We start from the raw sequence: 20,472 nt of genomic DNA, 5'->3' as shown, positions 1-20,472 counted from the left end.
ATCCAATAAACATCTACAAACAGCAATTCTGTCCCAGTTAGGAATATTCCGTTACCGTCAGAATATTCTGTCAGGATCAACATATTACCAACGTCGTTAACAGATTCCTAACACCGTGAGCATATTCCTGACGCTGTCAGTTTGATATAACGTCATTAAAGAACTAGCAAATCCGGATCATCCGTTGTGACGCCGTCATAAAGTCGTTAGTTGTACTGTTAAGCACATCAACATGATGTCATCTGACAGCGTTACCATGACGTTGCCGTCGTCTTCTTCGGCGACGACAGCAGTAGCAGTTTATTGGTGGTCATGTCCGGCGACCATGTACAGCGCCGTCCAACTCCGTCCGTCAACATTCTGGTCGGGAAATTCCAGTGCTTCGTGGTGCACCCTATTTCCATACTTCTTGGATATTTCCGCTCCCGGATTTTACGCTTGCGGATGTTTATGCCCACCTGGTTGAACTGAGCTGGCTCACTGAGTTTCCAGCTAAGTTGAGCCTTGATTCGCTGGATATCTCAGCCCATCTTCATTTGGCTTGCGGATTTCTCCACCCCACTCCGTGGACTTAGAGAATTACACCTATTTGCTTGGGCTTGACCGTTTATTCACATTTGGTTGCCAATTCCATAACCCTAGAGGAATGTTCCGGAAGTTTCTGGAGTACTTGACAGCCAAGTCACTCGGTGAAGGTTCAGGAATGTTTTAGAAGACTTGTAGGGCAAGATAATACAAGTTATGTTTATCTCGAAATTGGGGTGAAACCCTAATTTCAACCATATAAATACATGGGTTCATAACCCTATCAGGTGTGAAATCTTCTCTGCACAAACTCCTGTGAAAAAATCTAGCTAACTTAAGCATCAGAAGGTTTTTTGCAGGTACACCCCCCCCCCCAATCACTGTTCCACATGGAGAGGAAGGTAGCAGTTCGATCAACAACTTAATCACCATCAAATTTGTATTTGAGATAAAATTCTTTTACTATACAAACATTGGCGCCGCTCCAAGGGGATTCGAGAAAAGATAATCGTGTTTTCCCGAATCGAGTTATGGCAATAGTCAAACAAACTGCACGAAGGGTCGATTCTGTTAGCAATCCTAGACATCGCGGGAGACGCGAAGCTGAAATGCACGAGAATGAGGTTCAGTCAACACCCGCAGTATCTACTGAAAACAGACGAGGTCGAGATTCTGTTCGTGACAGAACCCCAAATCCAGGAAATCGGAGAAACGGAAAACAACCCTTGATCGAGGATGAAGCAATGGCCGTTGACTCCATACCTGATGGAGAAAACCCACGAGTTCGAGTAAACAGAGAGCTTGTATTCGGCAGCCCGTCAAGGAGGATCGATGATCGATTTGATCAGCAAGATGGACCAGCCGCGACTCCTAGTATAGAGGCAGATCTATTGTGCCAGCAGTTGAATGAGGTGGAGAAAGAAAACGCTCTCCTAAGACTAGAACATGTGATCCAGTCTCGATCAAGGACTAATCTACATAGTCAAGATCGATTGGCGGATTTTGATCGAAACCGGAAAGGTCGGTCTGTTTGGGAGTGCCTTGGAATCCGTGTTAACCCGCAAGGTTCTAACCAACCCAGAGAAGTGATCAATCTGGATACACCAGAAAAAACTCCATCAAGGAATGACCAGGTGGTCACTGGAGATCTACCTAGACGAAGGCGTGTACGAGCCTGGCGAGCAGGCGCCTGAGTGCGGACAGCTGTAACTCAACAGAGTACAGCAAGAACCCGCACCGGCTCAAAACGCCCAAGGAATGACGAAGATGAAATTCGAGATCGGTACGATGAGAGAGAATTTTCGTATGATTACTTGCAGCCGGAAAGGGCTTCTACGCCTTCTTGTATAGTTATTTCGACTAATGCTGGCAATGTGTCAATTAAATATGGGCAGATACAAGCACTGCCTAAGTTTCATAGTTTAGACTCAGAGAGTCCATATATACATTTGAAAGAATTTGACGAAGTCTGTGCAACTATGCCTTTTGTTGCTGCGACTCAAGATGTCGTGAAACTGAAATTATTTCCATTTTCTCTAAAGGATAAAGCTAAGACTTGGCTGCATTCTTTGCGACCAAATACCATTAGGACATGGAATGAAATGACTAGAGAGTTTCTGAAAAAGTTTTTTCCAATTCATAAAACAATCACTCTTAGAAAAAGTATAATGAATTTTTCTCAAAATGAACATGAGTCTTTCTTCGAGTGTTGGGAGAGATATAAAGACTTACTTTCTAGCTGTCCTCATCATGGTTATGAAATTTGGAGAGTAGTTAACTTCTTTTATGATGGTCTGAATTCTTGTATGCGTCAGTTTGTTATAATGATGTGTAATGGGCAATTTCTGAATAAGTCACCTGATGATGCTTGGACTTACTTCGATTTGCTGGCAGAAAACGCTCAGAATTGGGATACTTCAGGCACGGCGGATAGAAATAAGTCCAAAGCTTTAGCTAGTTCTAGGCCTGAAATGTATGTATTGAATGAAGAACATGACTTGAATGCTAAAATTGCTAGCTTGCATAGGAAAGTTGATGCTATTCAGAAACCAAATGTAGTTAACGTAGCTGACTCGGTAGAACATGCTTGTGGTATTTACGAAAGTCTGGAACACTACACTAAGGATTGTCCTACGATCCCATCATTTCAAGAAGTGTTACATGACCAAGAAAATTCCATGGATACTTATAAAAGACCATTTAGCTCCCCATATTCAGAAACATATAATCCAAATTGGTGAAACCATCCTAATTTCACTTGGAGGAATGGTCTTACAATGAATGGTGTAATGTTCCCCTAGGGTCTTCATCTAGTAACCCTTATGTGCCACCTCATAAGAATTCTCTTGAGGAAACTTTACAAACTTTTATACGGGGACAGACACATATAAATCAGAATGTTATGAAGACTTTAGATAAGCTGAAAACTAGCATAGTTAGAATTGAATCGCGTCTTAATGTTAGGGAGAAAGGGACATTGCCTGCCCAAACTCAACCTAACCCCAAAGGCACATTTGAATTTAAAAATTCTAACTTGGAGCAAGCTAATGTTGTCACCACTCTTAGAAGTGGTAAGGTGATTGGGACTCTGATGAAGGTGAGCGAACCTGAGAAGTCTCTGAAGCTTAAGAGTAGTGACAGTCATATTGATACTCAAAATGAACAATCTGAAATTGATAAGAAATTGTATATTCCATTTCCTCATCGTTATTGTCTACTAAACAGTTGGCTGATAATAAGGATATCCTTGATGTTTTTCAGCAGGTGAAGATCAACATACCTCTCTTGAGTGTGATTAAGCAAGTTCCAGCTTACGCCAAGTTCTTGAAGGATCTCTGCACGGTCAAGAGGAAGCACGGTGTGCAGAAAAAGGCATTTCTCACGGAACATGTAAGTTCTATTCTTCAACATAACACTCCTCCCAAATATAAAGATCCGGGATGCCCTACTATTTTTTGTATAATAGGGGATTTCATGATCAAATAAGCACTTCAAGATTTAGGAGCTAGTGTAAACCTCCTACCTTTCTCGGTTTATGAGCAGTTGGGCTTAGGTGAATTAAAACCCACCTCGGTCACTCTACAACTTGCTGACAGATCCGTTAAAGTACCGAGAGGGGTAGTTGAGAACGTGTTGATTCAAATCGATAAATTTTACTATCGTATTGATTTTATCGTTTTGGATACCCAACCTGTAGCTAATGCTAGTAAATAAATACCTGTAATCTTAGGTCGTCCTTTTCTTGCAACTGCAAATGCCTTCATTAATTGTCGAACTGGAATAATGAATCTTTCATTTGGAAATATGACCGTTGAGTTGAATATATTTGATGCATATAAAGATCTAGGTGGTAGAGATGATATTCATGAAGTTAATATGATTGAAACATGTGTGCAGGAAAAAACATCTCATCTGGAAGCTAAGGTTCCTTTAGAAGCTTGTCTTCCTAATCTGTTGGATTTCGATGAGGATGGATACATTGAAGAACTTAATTCTTTACTGAATTCATCCCTGTTGCTGGAAACGGGTAGGTGGCAGTCTAAATTGGAGTCACTTCAAATCAGTGAGACTGAGCCATTGTCTCCATCCGTAAAATTCCCAAAACCTAACCTTAATCCTCTTCCTAGTGAACTGAATTATGACGTTTTAGGTCAAAATGAAGATGTTCAGGTTTTCATACGATCTGAACTTAATGAGGAACTGAAAACAATGCATTCACATGTTTTTAAGAAGCAGATAAGTGCAACAGAATGGAGTATTACAGACATGAAAGGAATTGATCCTAGTACTTGCGCACATAGGAAGTCACAGCTCAATGAGCTTCATGAGATCAGGAATAGGGATGATACAAACTGCAAATGTAAAATGAAATTGTTTCTTGATAAGCATGTTATTAGGGAAATAGTTGAACCGGTTTATTGCTATGATTCTCATTTGCACCAATTTCATGATAAGCTCAAGTCACGATGGAAAGACTCGTTTAATTTTAAAAATGAATTTCGTGATTGTACTATTGGCATTCAAAATCCTAATGAAAGTAACATCTTCAAGGTTAATGGACAGAGGTTGAAGCCATTTTTGGAACTTGTGAATCCAGAAGTCGATACCACGACTCTGGAGGATCCTTCTTATGGTTGATTGGTTGTGTTTTGCAGATGTCTGGATGGACACATAAAATTCAGTGCTTTAGGGAGACAACCCTCTTCTGATGTGGTTGTGGGTATCACAACTGGAAGCCTTCACGAGAAAAAACTCGTCCTCTTGTGCGAGCTTGAGGTTTAAAGGCTTGTTGCATGGGATAAATGCAATCGAACTGACCCACGACAGTGGTAAAATAATGTAGTTTTATTTTATTTTCTTTCTTATCTTTATCATGAATAATATGTTTGTGCTTGAATGATTACCCCTTTTCACCTTTGAACTGTTTTTAACCACTGCCACATTGGGGACAATGTAGAAATTAGGTTGGGGGTGGGCTAAATTAAATCCATGCTTTTATGATTCTTTGTCTGCATATTCAGGTTTCATTATTTCTTTGTTTGCTTGTACTTTTTAATGCAAAAATAAATAAAAAATTACATGATAAGTTCAGCTGTTTAGCGGTCTTTCTACACCACTGTTTAGTGGTTTTGTCTAGCTGTTTAGCGGACGTTTTTAATCTAGCTGTTTAGCGGATTCCTCTAGCTGTTTAGAAGAAACCCTTAATCCATCTGTTTAGCGGATATTTCCCAATCACTGTTTAGTGGTTCCGTCTAGCTGTTTAGCAGACGTCTTTCCATATCCAGCTGTGTAGCGGATATAATTTTTTCTTGTTTTGCTCGGGACTAGCAAAATGTAAGTGTGGGGGAGTTTGATAAGCACGTAAGTGTGACATTTTTATACCCACATTTATACTAGCTAGGTCTCGATATTTGACTAATAATATTGTTTTAAATCGTTTACAGGAATTACAAGTGAATTCGATCACCTGGAGGATAAATGGCTAAATGGGAAGTCTAAATGGTATCTGCTGCTAGGACCACCTGTGCTACATATCTTTGCACTGAAGAAAGAGTTAACTGCGGGGTTACCTAGCTGATGTTGCGGTACAATAACCAGTTCAGGCCAGAAGATACATGTAAGTTCACCAAGAGTTTAAAAGGGTACACGCAAGGTGTTGGTAGTCCTTAGAACATTTATGTGATACTTGACCAAAGGGAGGACAAACTACCTGGGCATACGCAAAGTACATTTATCCCTTTTCTTCTTATCACCCACATCTCGACCAGGCGCCTGAAATCGGAAATCCAAGCCATGTTTCTTACAACATCAGTTCATGATGATACCTTCAGATCCAGGGCTATAATCGATGGATTAAGATGGGTTTTGAGAATAGTTGGTTCCGTGATCTTAGCTTAGATTTTTGAGGGTTTGATGTTTGCAAAACTGTCTCCCTAAACAAACAGTAGATGGAAGAATGGATGGGTCGATATGGTGGCAGTGGTGGTTTACAACATCAATGGATTGCAGGGGTCCGTACTAGGACTGAAATTGGGCATCTTTTGTGAGCTCGATCTGTGGTGCTTTAATGTTAAGATTCAAGCCATTTTCTCAACAGCAGCAATTGAATATGGGATTCTCATCTGGGTAACAAGGGTTGGAAGCGGCTGAGTTAATGGCTAAGAAAAGTAATCTAGTGGTGAATGTTAATCATATTTGGAGGTTTGATTAAGATGATGTTCGGTGGTCAATTAGGTGCATATTTGAGCTGAATTTGATATCGGTAAATCAGACCCAAGACCTGATTTGGATGAGATGGCGTCCAATGATTCATGGCTGAAAATGATGGGTTTTGTGTGAAATGCTTGCTGGAGTAATGGTTTAATGGCTGGCTGGTTTGAGGTCAATATCATCATCATCTGAATTTTAGGGGTTTTGACCTGAAATTGGTGTTGAAGAGAAGTTGTTGCTGGGGTGGTGGATAACAGTAACATGGATTGATTTCTATTGTTCGTGTGGGTTTGAATGGAATTTTTCAGTTGCGGAACAAGCACAGCAGCAGCAACACCAAGGCAACAGAATTTGGGGTTTTGAAATTAAATGGAATGGGTAGAGTTCTTGAGATGTGGGTGTTTGGTTTGAATGAAGAAGTGATGTTGCTGCTATGGTTGTTGTTGTTGATTCATGGGTCCGTTGCAGGCAGCAGAATTAGGGAATTTTGGTTGATGTTTACATTGACTGAGTTGTGAGAAATTTTAGGGAGAGAACAATCAGTTGAAGTCAAAGCCGTCACCAAGAGCTGTTTTATGAGTCAAATACAAGTAGTCTAACAAGATATTTCAACTATGTGGAGTGATTTTTGCCCCAGTCCGGGAAGGGTTTGAAGGAATCGTTAGAGAGATGGGTTGAATCTGGACTAGAAATCAGAGAACAAGTCATGGCAGTTGTGTATAAAGGAGAACAATAATCAACCAAGAAGGGCCGGATTACCACTTTCCCTAGTTTCTTTTCTTTGGTTTTCTAGCTAGGTCTTGCTGTTAGTTTTCTTATTTGTTGTTTTTCATTAGAAATATTTAATGGATTCCAGTTAAACAATGAGAAGCTAAACTCCTCTTTGCCAGGGCAAGAGGGGAAGATTAATGGGTTCAATGTTCTTTGGTCATAAATGAAATTTCATGTTTAATCCATTTCATCTTGTTTGATTGCAATTTTGTGTTGAGTATGTCTACAAACTTCTTAGATTTAGTGTGATTTACGGATACATTTAATGCTATGAAATCCCTGTGACATTTCTCAATTGGGTTTTACTTTAGTTATATAATCAGACTTTATGAAATGGTGCTTTTGATTTCAGTTAGAATTACATAAACCATATTTTCTGGGTAGAGCGGATTACTATCTGTCTTTATTTGAGTTATCATTTGATCACATATAAGAACTTGAGTGTTATTAGGTGGAACCTTGGGTCTTGGTAGATTCACAACATTTTCCTATCTTTTACAATTATATTATGTTTTATTCTCTATTACAAATCAAAATTATATTATTGCTTTGCTAAACAATTCTTCTGAGCACCAATAATCTTTATGGTTCGAACACGATTATACTACACTTCCTTATCTTTGATACTCTCAAAAGAGTGATCACACATGAATGGGTCTATCAATGCCACTCATTGTTCCTTTTGAGTATTCAGAAAACAGAAACCATCAGATAGTTTACTCGACGTTTCAAGCAAGAATTGGCAGAAGTGGATGGTGCCAACGATCAAGTCACTATCGCGGCTTACAAACAGGCGTACCAATATAATCAAAGGGGTATATATGGTTCTTAGTCAAGAGACCGCCAAATACCTTATAAGAACTGTATGATCGAGCGAAAGAATACGCTCGAGTTGAGGATGATTCGGAAGCTCGGGACACGAGAGATGTTGAAAGACCATCAAATCATCCAAATATTGGAAGAAACACAAATCAAAGAACCGCTCGAGTGCACAACAGAATGATCGTGGTGAAGTTCGAAAGAAAAATCATGGAGGACGTGTGGAAACTGGTTATCAGAAACATCACGATATGAAGCTGACACCATTGAACGTACGGCTAACAGAGTTGTATGAGAGAATAAGCAAGGACTTGAGTCCTCCTCGACCTTTGCCAGCAGAGACACGTGATAAACATGACAAAAGCAAATACTGCAATTATCATAAAGACATTGGTCACAAAACCGATAATTGTCGATCCTTACAGATTGAAGTCCAGCGGATGATCGACGCTGGGAAGCTGCAAGAGTAGGTGAAGAAGGATTTTGGGAAATGATCGGGACAGCTAGGCACATCACATGTGATTAACGTCAGTCACGCCAGGATCTATTTCATGAACAGGAGAGCATCGGAAGACGATACCAAGAGAAAGCTCAGGCAATTAAAGGAGTGGTACGTGACAAATCACATCAATTTTGCAAGTGGAAACGGATCAGAAATTTTGGATCTTGGATGCACAAATATAGAGTTCATTGAAGCAGATATGAGAGGTGTATACGCTCCCATAATGATGTTATCATTATAACAGCTTGGATTGGTATGTTCCGTGTACACCGTATTCTCGTGGATACGGGAAGCTCCGTGAGCGTGCTATTTTCAGGAGTGTATTCCTCTATGAACCTCTCACACAACTTGATCGAGGAGGATGGGAATCCATTTATCGACTTCAGTGGCGAAGTGACAAAGGCGATTATTAAAGTAAAGATGCCTATAACAGTAGCTAACAAGTCCGTTCTGGGAAATTTCTTGTTACTGGATTGTCGAGCTCCCTATAATGCGATCGTAGGGCGAGACTGGCTGCATGGGATCGGTGCAGTCACATCCTCGTATCACCAATGCCTAAAGTTTATTACACCTGAAGTGGTCGTGAAAGTGAGGACTGACCAGATGGCAGCCCACAAGTGTCACAAGAATGTCATGGATGAATACCAAAAATCAAAAGTTAGCGGGAACCATATCTTGCGAGTCGAACAAAAATAGCAATTACAGAATCCTCTCGTTCCAGAATCATATGCAGGAGAGGATGCAGCTGAACCTCCAACAGTCGGCAAGCTGGTCGAGGTCCAGATTGGGGATAAGAAACACAAAACCACGTTTGTAGGGGTAGATCTTCCCGCGTACGAACTTGGTGGCTTGATTATGCTATTAAGGGTAAACATTGACGTTTTCGCATGGAGTTTCGCTGAAATGCCTGGAATAGATCCAAGCGTAGCCTGTCACTTGCTAAACATTGATGAGAAATTCCATCCAGTTCGTCAGAAAGTTAGTAATATGGCAACCCAAGAAAGATGAAGTGGCTGCAGAAGTCGAGAAGTTTTTGGAGGCAGGCTTTATTCGAACAGTACAGTATCCTCACCGGTTGTCTAATGTTGTGCCTTTTCCGAAGAAGAATGATAAAATTCGTGTCTGTATCGATTTTACTGATTTGAATAAGGCATGCCCGAGTGATCCGTAGTCGCTTCCGCGGATAAGAGATTTGGTGGATGCAACTTTGGGATACGGGAGACTGTCATTCATGGAATTTTTTTTCAGGGTATAACCAGATACATTTGTTTGAAAGGGACCAAGAGCATACTGCTTTTGTGACTGACAAGGGGGTTTACTGCTATACTGTAATGTTGTTCGGGCTAAAGAACGCAAGAGCAACCTACCAGCATTTGGTAGACGACATGCTAAAAGACCTGACTGGGAAGATGACGGAGGTGTATATCGACGATGTAGTGGTAAAATCTGAGAAAAAGGAGTCTCACTTGCTTGATCCACATAAGACATTCAATATTTTGAGGCGATATCGGATGAAGCTCAATCCAGCAAAATGTTCGTTTGGGTTATCTTCAGGAAAGTTCCTCGGATATTTAATGACCCACAGAGTAATCGAGGCGATTTCGGAATAAATCAGATCTATCAGAGATATTCCATCCTCAAAGACGAAAAAGGATGTCCAGAAGCTAGCAGGGCGGTTGGCAGCTTTGAACCATTTCATATCACGCTCGTCGGATAGATTCAAACCTTTTTTTGATGTTATGAATAAAGCAGTGAACTTTGGGTGGACAGATGAGTGCGAAGGAGATTTGAATGAAATCAAACAATATTTGTATACTCCCCCAGTGTTGGTGAGTCCAAAAACTGGACAACCCATCGGAGTTTACCTGGATGCAACGGAGTGGCTGTAAGTGCAATGTTGTTCGTTATTGATACACATGAAAAGCCTGATTACTTCGTCAGTAAATCCTTGACGGGGGCGGAAACACGGTACACAAAAATTGAAAAACATAGCACTTGCACTATTGCACGCATCTCGTCGCCACAAGCCTTATTTCCAAGGGAGACAGATCATGGTCTACTCTGGATATCCGCTGAAGAGAATCCTGGAATGTACTGATGATTCCAGCCGACTGGCCATATGGTCAAATTTTCTGGGGGCGTATGAAATCAAGTATGAAACCAGAACTGCAGAGAAAGGACATGCTTTGGCCATGCTATTAGCATATTTTCCTGTGGATGACATAGAAACAGTTATCGAAGAAGAATAATTGTTAAACAAACCTATTGAGTCAACCACTAACCAAACTGGGGGCGAGTCCGCAATGGAGGTCGATCCGCTTAAGCCACTTTGGACTGTATTTACTGATGGGTCCTCAAATTTTGGTGGAGCTGGTGTTTGATGTGTCATCCTTACTCCCGAAGGTTCGAAGATCGAGAAAGCAACCGGATTGGGCTTTCATGGATCAAACAATGAATCTGAATATGAAGCAGAAATTGTCGATTTAAAATCTGTGTGACAGTTAGAGGCAAAAAACGTGAAACTGGTCACTGATTCCATGCTAGTAGTTAATCAGTTTCTGGGCACCTACAGAGCCAAGGAAGAGAGGATGGCCTTATATTTGGATTGTATGAGAGAGCTGGTAAACGGGTTCAACCGGTTTTTTATTGGGCAGCGACCTCAGTTTAAAAATAGGCACACGGATGCTTTAGCATATCTGTCTTCCGCAGTCTATACTGACACCACTCGTTTCGTTGTAGTGGATTTCCAAGAGTTACCTAGCATCTCCGACAGCTACTTTGTTTTGGCTCTCGAACACGCTAATGGGGGTGATATGGTAACTACATCAGCACATAAATATATCGGCAACATTGACAGTAATATGGATGTCAATAGTCCAATGATAGACGATTCAGGCGATCCTGCTGAAAACGCTTCAGACTGGTGTCAACCTTATATTCGGTATTTGATAACCATTGAACTCCAAGAAGATGAGCATCTTGCTTCAAAAGTGAAAAAGAATGCATGGAGATATTCAATGATCGAGGGACAGTTATACCGCAAACCTGTAGCTTTGGAGCCATTTTTTTGATGCATATCAGCCGAGGAAGGACAACAGACATTGGAGGAGGCTCATGAAGGAATATGTGGCAACCATTCTGGGGGGCACAGACTTGCTCACAGGATACTTACCCAGGGATACTTCTGGCCATACATGCAAAAAGATGCTAAAGAGTACGTGCAGAAGTGTGTGCCTTGCTAAGAGCACGCTCCAATTCCGAAAAGACCCTCCAATGAGTTGTATCCAGTTTTAAGTCCCTGGTCGTTCGCTAAGTGGCGACTGGATATCGTCGGACCACTCCTCCGAGCTCCTGGAGGAGTGAAATGTAAAAAGGTTCATATAGGAGAATATCATCTGCAGATTTGGAATCCCACACGAGTTGGTGTCAGACAATGGAAACAGTTCGATTCCGGAGTGGTCAAAGAATTCTGCAAGAATCTGAGCATTCGCCACAACTTCTCTGCTCCGTATTATGCTCAAAGCAATGGGCAAGCAGAATCAACGAATCGTGTTATTATGGACAACCTCAAGAAAATGCTGGAAAAGGAAAAGGTAAAATAGACAGAATAGTTCTCAGGAGTCTTACCGAACGACCCCAAAACGATCCACTGGATTATCCCCCATTCAGACTGGCTTATGGAATAGAGACAGTCATACCCACTGAGGTACACTTGAATACTACCAAGACTCATGTTGTCGAATATGGAGACAATGAAAGCATATTGGCTTTAGATAAAGAGTTGCTGGAAGATCAAAGAGAAAAAGCCTTGCAGCAATTGGTCCGATATCAGCAGGCAGTCAAGTTACAACGAAAAAGTCAAAGAACGAGCGTTTAAGCCAGGGGAGTATGTTTTGAAGAAAACTTGAGCATCCACAATGGAACCAAACTGCGGAAAGCTCGGAGCAAATTGGGAAGGTCCTTACATAGTAGACAGGCCCGCATCTCATGGCTCTTATTACCTAAGAACCTCGATGGTACTCAAGATTCAAAACTATGGAAGCCATGGAATTCGTTCCACTTGAAGAAGTTTTATCATTAGCTAGATTCGCATAGGATTAGTTTCATTCAAATCCTGCTGTGCTGCACTATATTTCCTTTATGATGGTTTTATCCCACTAGGTTTTCCACGCAAAGTTTTTAACGAGGCAGTTGTTGTCAGGTAGTGGGTACTTATCTTGTTATTTTTATTCAGATATTTAATTCAATATTATTTTGGTACTCCATACTATATCAGCATTGTTCATGTTTAGTTATAAGTTACTGCGAATGGTTCGAATCCACAGTCTATCCTAAATGGAAAAGCAGCACATTTCGATTCTGTTGTTAACAACATCTCCAATACCTTGCAGATAGGGTAAATGCACAGTTCTAGCATTTTTACCTTATTTCAAGCGTATCTCCATCTCTGGAACGACAACAAATGTGGTGAACATTTTTCACCCATTTAGGCATGGGAAAAATGTACACATCTCAACTCTGCGCGCATCTTGAATAGTGGGATTGGCCCTCTGCATGAATTCAAGATAGCAGAAAAACTCATTCTCATTCCATGCGCGAGCAAAATGCAGTAAGGAAGTGCACCCTTACACGAGCATTGAGTAGTATGACACAAACTACATACTGGGGGCGAGTTACATATCACCTCAATCAATTGGGGGTGATATATGTAACACCTCAGCACACAAACATAACAATATACCTGGGGGCGAGTTGTATAACACTCCATAACACGTAGGGGGGTGAGTTATACAACACTCCAGAACAGTGCAAAGTTCAGTCTCCGACAGAATTAGGAAACCCGAACTTCTTAATCCATAAAGAGTTATGGATTAATATGGGGAGATATTTGTACCTAATATTTTACACTAGAAATAGGCTTACTTGGGCCTAATGTGCTCCTCTTATTAGATAAGTATGGCTAACTAGGCCTCACAAGCATTATACATAGAAGCCCATGAGCAGAAATCCAAGTCAAGTTAAGGAGGTACCACATCATCACAGCCGCGCCAGCAGTGACAGCTCCACGTCAGCAGTAACAACGCCATATCAGCTTGCCAAGTCATCAAGCTGTCCAATAAGCATCTACGATCAGCAATTATGTCTCAGATAGAAATACTGTGTTACCGTCAGGATCAACATATTCCATAATGGAATCAGCATATTACCAGCGCTGTTAACAGATTCCTAACACCGTGAGCATATTCCCAACGTCGTCAGTTTCATATCACGCCATTAAAGAACTAGCAAACCTGGATCATCCGTTGTGACGCCGTCATAACGTCGTTAGCTGCACCGCTAAGCACATCAGCATGACGTCATCTGAAAACGTCACCATGGCGTTGCCGTCATATTTTCCGGCGCAGTCACCATCTCCGGCGACGACGACAGTAGCAGTTTACCGGTGGTCATGTCCAGCGCCGTCCAACTCCGTCCGTCAACATTCCGGCCGGGTAATTCCAGTGCTTTGCGGTGCACCCTATTTCCATACTTCCCAGATATTTCCGCCCGGAGATTTTACGCTTGCGGATGTTTACGCCCACCTGGTTGAACTGAGCTGGCTCACTGAGTTTCCAGCTGAGTTGAGCCTTGATTTTCTTGATATTTCAGCTCATCTTCATTTGGCTTGCTGATTTCTCCACTTCACTTAGTGGGCTTATCCAATTACACCTATTTGCTTGGGCTTGACTGTTTATTCACATTTGGTTGCCCAATTCCACAACCCTAGAGGAATGTTATGGAAGTGTTTGTAGTACTTGACAGCCAAGTCACTCGGTAAAGGTTCTGGAATGTTCCTAAAGACTTACAGCGCAAGATAATACAAGTTGTGCTTATCTCGAAATTGGGGTGAAACCCGAATTTCAACCATATAAATACGTGGGTTCACAACCCTAGCAAGTATGCAATCTTCTCTACACAACTCCTGTGAAAAACTCTAGATAACTTAAGCATCATAGGTTTTTTTTGCAGGTACCCTCCTAATCAATGTTCACGTGGAGAGGAAGGCAACAGTTCGATCAACAACTTAATCAAAATCAGGTTCGTGTTTGAGGTAAAATTCTTTTACTATACAAACAATGATGTTGTTGTTGTGGTTGGTGGTTGTATGGTAGCGGCTAAGTGGTGTTCTCAACATCAATTGGAAAAGCAACGAGAGAGTGATAAGAAGGGGTACATGTTGGAGTTGGGACTGTATTGCAGAATGGGTGTGTTGGCGATTGAAGCTGCACAATGGCTGTGAATAACGGGAATTGCATTATGAGTTTTGCAGCTACAATTGCAATTGAACAAGAGGTTTTTGTGGTCATGAAATGAGGTTATAGCTACAAATTTCTGAGTTTGAGAACACGGTGGTTCAAAGAAAAGTGAGAGGTTCAGCTTTAATAGAAGTGGTTGCAGTTAGATTGACGAGCTGAGACTGCAGTGATGGAATTTGCAGCAGTTGAGAACTGAACAAATGAATGAGATGATATATTGTAGATGGGTAGATGACAAGCATGTAACTTGCAATAGGCTGTGTTGGTGATATTAGTGAAGATGGATTCTGAAGGTCTGGAGGTTCCGAGATGTTAAGAAGGTTTGAGATGAAGATGTAGGCTCGAGATGGTTATTGTGGTTGTATGCTTGATAACTTTTATAAGTGATGGCATTGCTGAGATTGATATGAGAAGCTGGAGATGCTGATTGTGCATGCTGCAGGAAACGGGTTGCTAATGGTGCTGTTATGTGGAGTTGAAACTCAAGAATGGTGTTTGTCAGCCGATGAAGATTGGAACCTGAAATAGAGAAGAAAATGTTGTTCGTGTCCATTTCATGAGATGATTAAAGGGTTTTGAAAGAATACAGTTTACAAGGAAGAACTGATGTTGTAGCTGTGATGGCTGAGGTGGTGCAGAACAAGGGTGCTATTTTGGTGTTCAGTCAGCTAGCCATGTTATAGGTGATAGCTCAAGTCTGATGTGGTCTTGGTGATCGAGTGCAATTCTTTTGGCTGTGAAATAAAGGATATTATGGAGCTGTGAGTGAATAAGAGTTGCTGCTATTGATTAAATGAATGAATAGATGTATGCTAGGAGCTAAACCTGTGCAGGGATGGAGAGATAAGACAAATACGGACGTGTATGGTACTAGAAAAGACCGCTGGCTTCTCAGTTCTGTGACACTGATGGGCATATCATGTTTTTGGGCCTGAAACTGATTTTGGTATTGGGCTGACCTAATTTAAAAGTTGGCCGAGAAAAGAAAATGAGAATTTAGGCTACAGCCCCACCCATGGGTTGCTCATAATATTGTCAATCCCCTAATTAAATAAAATTTAAATTTAATTTCAAATTATTAAAATATAATAAAATGATGTCCCCACCACCACCGCCACCGCCCACCACCACCTTCGACCACCAACCACCACCGTCGAACACCACCACCCACCACCACCACTACCTCCCACCACCACCACCTCCCAACACATCCATATGGTATGTGTAACCATAAGTTGCACATCCGTATGGGAAATGTAACGAGAAGTTACGCTTCTATATAACATGTCTACCCAATAGTTACACATCCATATAACATGAATCAGTTACATATATGGAATGTGTAATTAAACGTTACACATGCATATGGCATGTGTACCCAGAAGTTACATATCCGTATGCCCATGCATATGACATGTGTACTTGGAAGTTACACATCCATAATGTAAAGAAGTAACGACTATAACGAAGACATCATCCTTCCAATTGAGGTTAGTAATATTGACTTGACTTGACTTGTTTCCATTCCTAATGTATCTTTCAAGTCGTATTATATTGAAAATATAACGTTTGAAATTATATATTTATAATACTCTAGTGTTTATACTTGGTCATATCATTATGATCAAAGTGTTAAGAACTGATATTGAATTACGAAGTATAACGATTATCTTTTGAACTTCGTAATATGACATCAACATAATCTATGTATTTAGTTACTTGATTATGTGTGGGATATATGTGAGATTTTATCCAAGGAAACTATGTATTATTACGTTGGTTTAAGGAATTAGACGTATGAACTTATTTCACAATCGAAAGAGAAATCATAAGTGTGTTGGTCTGGTTCTTTATTTTGGATGACCAATACAAGATGACAAGGTAAAACCTTTCTTGACTTATGTTGAGAATCAAGGTATAACCGGTAATTGCCTATATTGTGTGACAAGGTGTAACCGATCCTAACTATTTTTGGGAAGCAAGGTGTAACCGGTCACAATCCACATTGGGAAGCAAGGTGTATCGGGTCACAAGCTACATTGGGAAGCATGGTGTAACCGATCACAACCTATATTTGGAAGCAAGTTGTAATCGGTCACAAGCTACATTGGGAAGCATGGTGTAGCCGATCATAACCTATCTATGGAAGCATGGTATAACCGGTCACAACTTATATTTTGAGTCATGATATAACCGGTTCCAAGAGAAAAACCGAGTTTCCAAAGTTCACACTTTTCTTCATGGTTGTGTGTTAATTATAAATTAGGGTTTACTAAGATGAGAAGCTTCTAGATGTCGACATTATTTGAACATGTGAAAAAGCGAGGGTCTAACAACCACACCCAATCTTTCGCTTAGCAATCTGTATGGACAAACTCCAATATACTTTCTAGAGAATCAACTAGACAATCAGACTCAATCTAGATAAAAGTACATCAAAGAGTTTTGTATCTCAATCTCTCGATTTGATCTATACTCAAGCAAATAGAAATCTGCGAGTCTTTATCAAAGAGAGATAACTTGGATGGTACCAAAGATCAATATCCAAGTGTTAATCAATTTAAATCACAAACCAAAAGGTCGAATATTCTAATTGATTGAACAACGCACAACCTGTGATATTTCAATTATATAACAAAATATAATGCGGAAAAGAAATAACACAGACACCAGAATTTTGTTAACGAGGAAACCGCAAATGCAGAAAAACCTCGGGACCTAGTCCAGATTGAACACACACTGTATTAAGCCGCTATAGACACTAGCCTACTCCAAACTAACTTCGGTATGGACTGTAGTTGAACCCCAACCAATCTCACACTGATCCAACGTACAGTTATGCTCATACGTCTCTGATCCCAACAGGATACTACGTACTTGATTCCCTTAGCTGATCTCACCCACAACCAAGAGTTGCTACGACCCAAAGTCGAAGACTTTAATAAACAAATCTGTATCACACAAAAAAGTCTACAGTAATAGATAAATCCGTCTGCCACGGATATACCTATTAGTTTTGTTCCGTCTTTTGATAAGTCAAGGTGAACAGGGACCAATTGATAATCCGGACTTATATTCCCGAAGAACAACCTAGTATTATCTATCACCTCACAATAGTCTTAATCGACGCAGTGAAAAAAGATATCGTGGAATCACAAACGATGAGACGAAGATGTTTGTGATTACTTTTTATCTTGCCTATCGGAGATAGAAATCTCAAGCTAATTATTAAAATTGTGCTCGTACGATAGAAACAGCAAGATCAGATCACACAACCACAAGAAAGTAGTATCGGTCTGGCTTCACAATCTCAATAAAGTCTTTAAGTCGTTAACCTGGTTTAGAAGAAGAAACCAAAGGTTAAAGGAGAATCGACTCTAGCTTAGCACAACTAGTATCACACAGAATTTGTGGGGATTAGGTTTCCCAGTTGCTAGAGTTCTCCCTTATATAGTCTCTCAAATCAGGGTTTGCAATCAATGTTAGCTTGGTGCATTTAATATTCACCGTTAGATGAAAACCTGATTAGATTCAAGATAATATTTATCAACCGTTAGATCGAAAACATAACTTGTTATACACAAATGAAATGCACGTTTCTAGGCTTGTGTAACCGTACCCAAACTTAGACATTAGTTGGTTCAACAATAGTTAACCAAATGGTTAGCCATATGATTACTTTCATATCAACCATATTCTTTTTCACCATAACTAGTTCAAATGACTCAAATGAACTAGTTAGAGAGTTGTTCAATTGCAAGGAAATCTTATGTACTACACAAGACACAATTGAAGCAAAAATGATGCGAATCACTTGAATCGGTTCATGAACTATATAGCCACGGTTTGCAATTGCATTCATTAGTTAATATGAATAAGTTCACAAACATCACTTTTAGATATAACCTAGTCAAGTTCGCAGACTGGGTTCGCGGACTTAACTTTCCGGATGGAGTTTACAAACTCCAGCAGAAATTCTCGGATTTGAGAACTTCGCCAGTTCGCGGACTGAGTTCGCGGATTTAGCTCACGCAATACTCCGGTTCACTTGATCAACAAAGTTCGCAAACTTCTGTTCAAGGAATAAATAAGGACTTATACATATATGTGTTTCCACAACAATGCTTATATCCTCCAATGGTTATATAATCTAAACTCTCATTTCAATCATTGAAAAATTCTCAGAGGATGTTATATAGTTGGTATTCACTAACCATTTTTCGTCAGAGAAATTTTCAAAGTGATTGAAACATAACATGACTTTCGTCACTAGGTAAAGATGAACTTGGGTAAAACAAAATCTTACCAACACATATTTCGAGAAATAGATAGGCGAGATAAACTCGGCTCGAAATACCAAATGTGCATAATCTAAGTCTATATAGCAAAACGACTTTTGTCTCAAGATAGGAGATAAATAGACTTTTGAGTGATAGATAAGTTCAAGTCTCCACATATCTTTTAGTCGATGAAGATCCACTAGTTCCTTGAGTAGTCCTTCGTCTTGTATGATGATTGCCATGGAGTTCTTGAGCTCAACTACACTTTCTATCCTAGTCCGAGACCTTAGTTATAGTAGACTAGAAATCAAGACTTATAGTTTTGATCACTAACATTGACAAACATGCTTGAGATAACAACGCATGCGAGTTCGACCGAGCAATTTTCTAACAACATGTATATAACTCTTATCATTAATTGCTCAAAGTTATTCTTTGATGCTTAAGTTGATCCCAAACCGAAATATTGAAAGGCATTTAATTATGATTTTCAAATATATGTGTTTTAATTACCAGCAATTAAAGCATATCCTCTGGAAAAGGTTCTTAGTTAATGTGCTAAGCTAAAAATAGAAGTTTTCTAAGAGAGATTTCGGATATATGGTTTGGCATTTAATTGGAAGTTGGAAAACCGAAATTAGGTACTTTAATAAATATTTTGAGAATATTTTCGGTTTTGGAATTTCTTTGTTGTCCAAACAACCTTGGTATATAAATACTTGAGTTTTCATTTCTTCCAAACTATTCTAAGATCCAGGAAAACTTCATTCGTGTTGTTTCTGGTGGAGCCGTCTATCCGGAGAGGAAAGTACCCTAATTAGGCGAAATCTCTTACGACCGCTCGTTTAAAGACTTATGTGGGATCAATAAACTCCACGACTACCGTTGGTGGGGAACTAGATAATTGCATTGTTATTTTAGTTTTTGATTATTGATTTTATTGACTAACGATTGTTGAAACTTTTTGTACCTAGTTTGATTATTCTTGAGAGCCTTCTCTTATGACATAAGGGTCACTCAAACTAGATCAAAGTATCGACGGGATCTTTAGAACCGTATGCGGATCTAAAGACATCTTGTGATAATCCATTGTTAACAGACTTTGTTTTGTGTATGATTGATCACAAGAGGATTCAAGTTTGTGTTGTGCAGGTTATTGAAGATTTGAAGACGCGAGAGATTTTCTTATTAGTTTTCGTATCTTGTGAATTTGTGCACACACCTTAATCGAATGGGATAAGACTATATCATGTTTATCTTTGATAGACTTGTGAGTATCTAGTTTATCAGATCATCATTTTATAGTTACTCTTTGAGTTTTATATTGATTGATTGCAAATCTGGAAATTGGTTATTTCGTTAATCAAGTTTTAGATTGATCTAACCAGATAAAGGAGTTTATTAGCTTAAAAGGAAGAGCCTTTGTCAACAACTCAAAAATATCTTTTACCAAAGTTTGATTAGAGTGGTTACCAAATAGATTCATTCCTTTGCTGTTTGGAATACGATTAAAAGGAGTTGTGATTCACGTGCGTCACTTTAGAAGTTGAAAGCGCAGGGATACTGAAGA

At 39.9% G+C, this 20,472-nt stretch overlaps 1 non-coding gene across 1 annotated transcript; it reads right to left on the bottom strand.

Annotated features, from left to right (window-relative positions):
- Positions 1-2,174: 2,174 nt before the first annotated feature.
- On the bottom strand, positions 2,175-2,281 carry LOC113335086. Its single transcript, XR_003353149.1, has one exon. It is a non-coding gene; the product is annotated as a small nucleolar RNA R71 (small nucleolar RNA).
- Positions 2,282-20,472: the final 18,191 nt, after the last annotated feature.

This window comes from Papaver somniferum, unplaced genomic scaffold (genome assembly GCF_003573695.1).
Source record: "Papaver somniferum cultivar HN1 unplaced genomic scaffold, ASM357369v1 unplaced-scaffold_137, whole genome shotgun sequence".
NCBI classification, from domain to species: Eukaryota; Viridiplantae; Streptophyta; class Magnoliopsida; order Ranunculales; family Papaveraceae; genus Papaver; species Papaver somniferum.
Note: the sequence above shows the minus strand (reverse complement) of the source record. Positions and strands in the feature narration are given on the sequence as shown.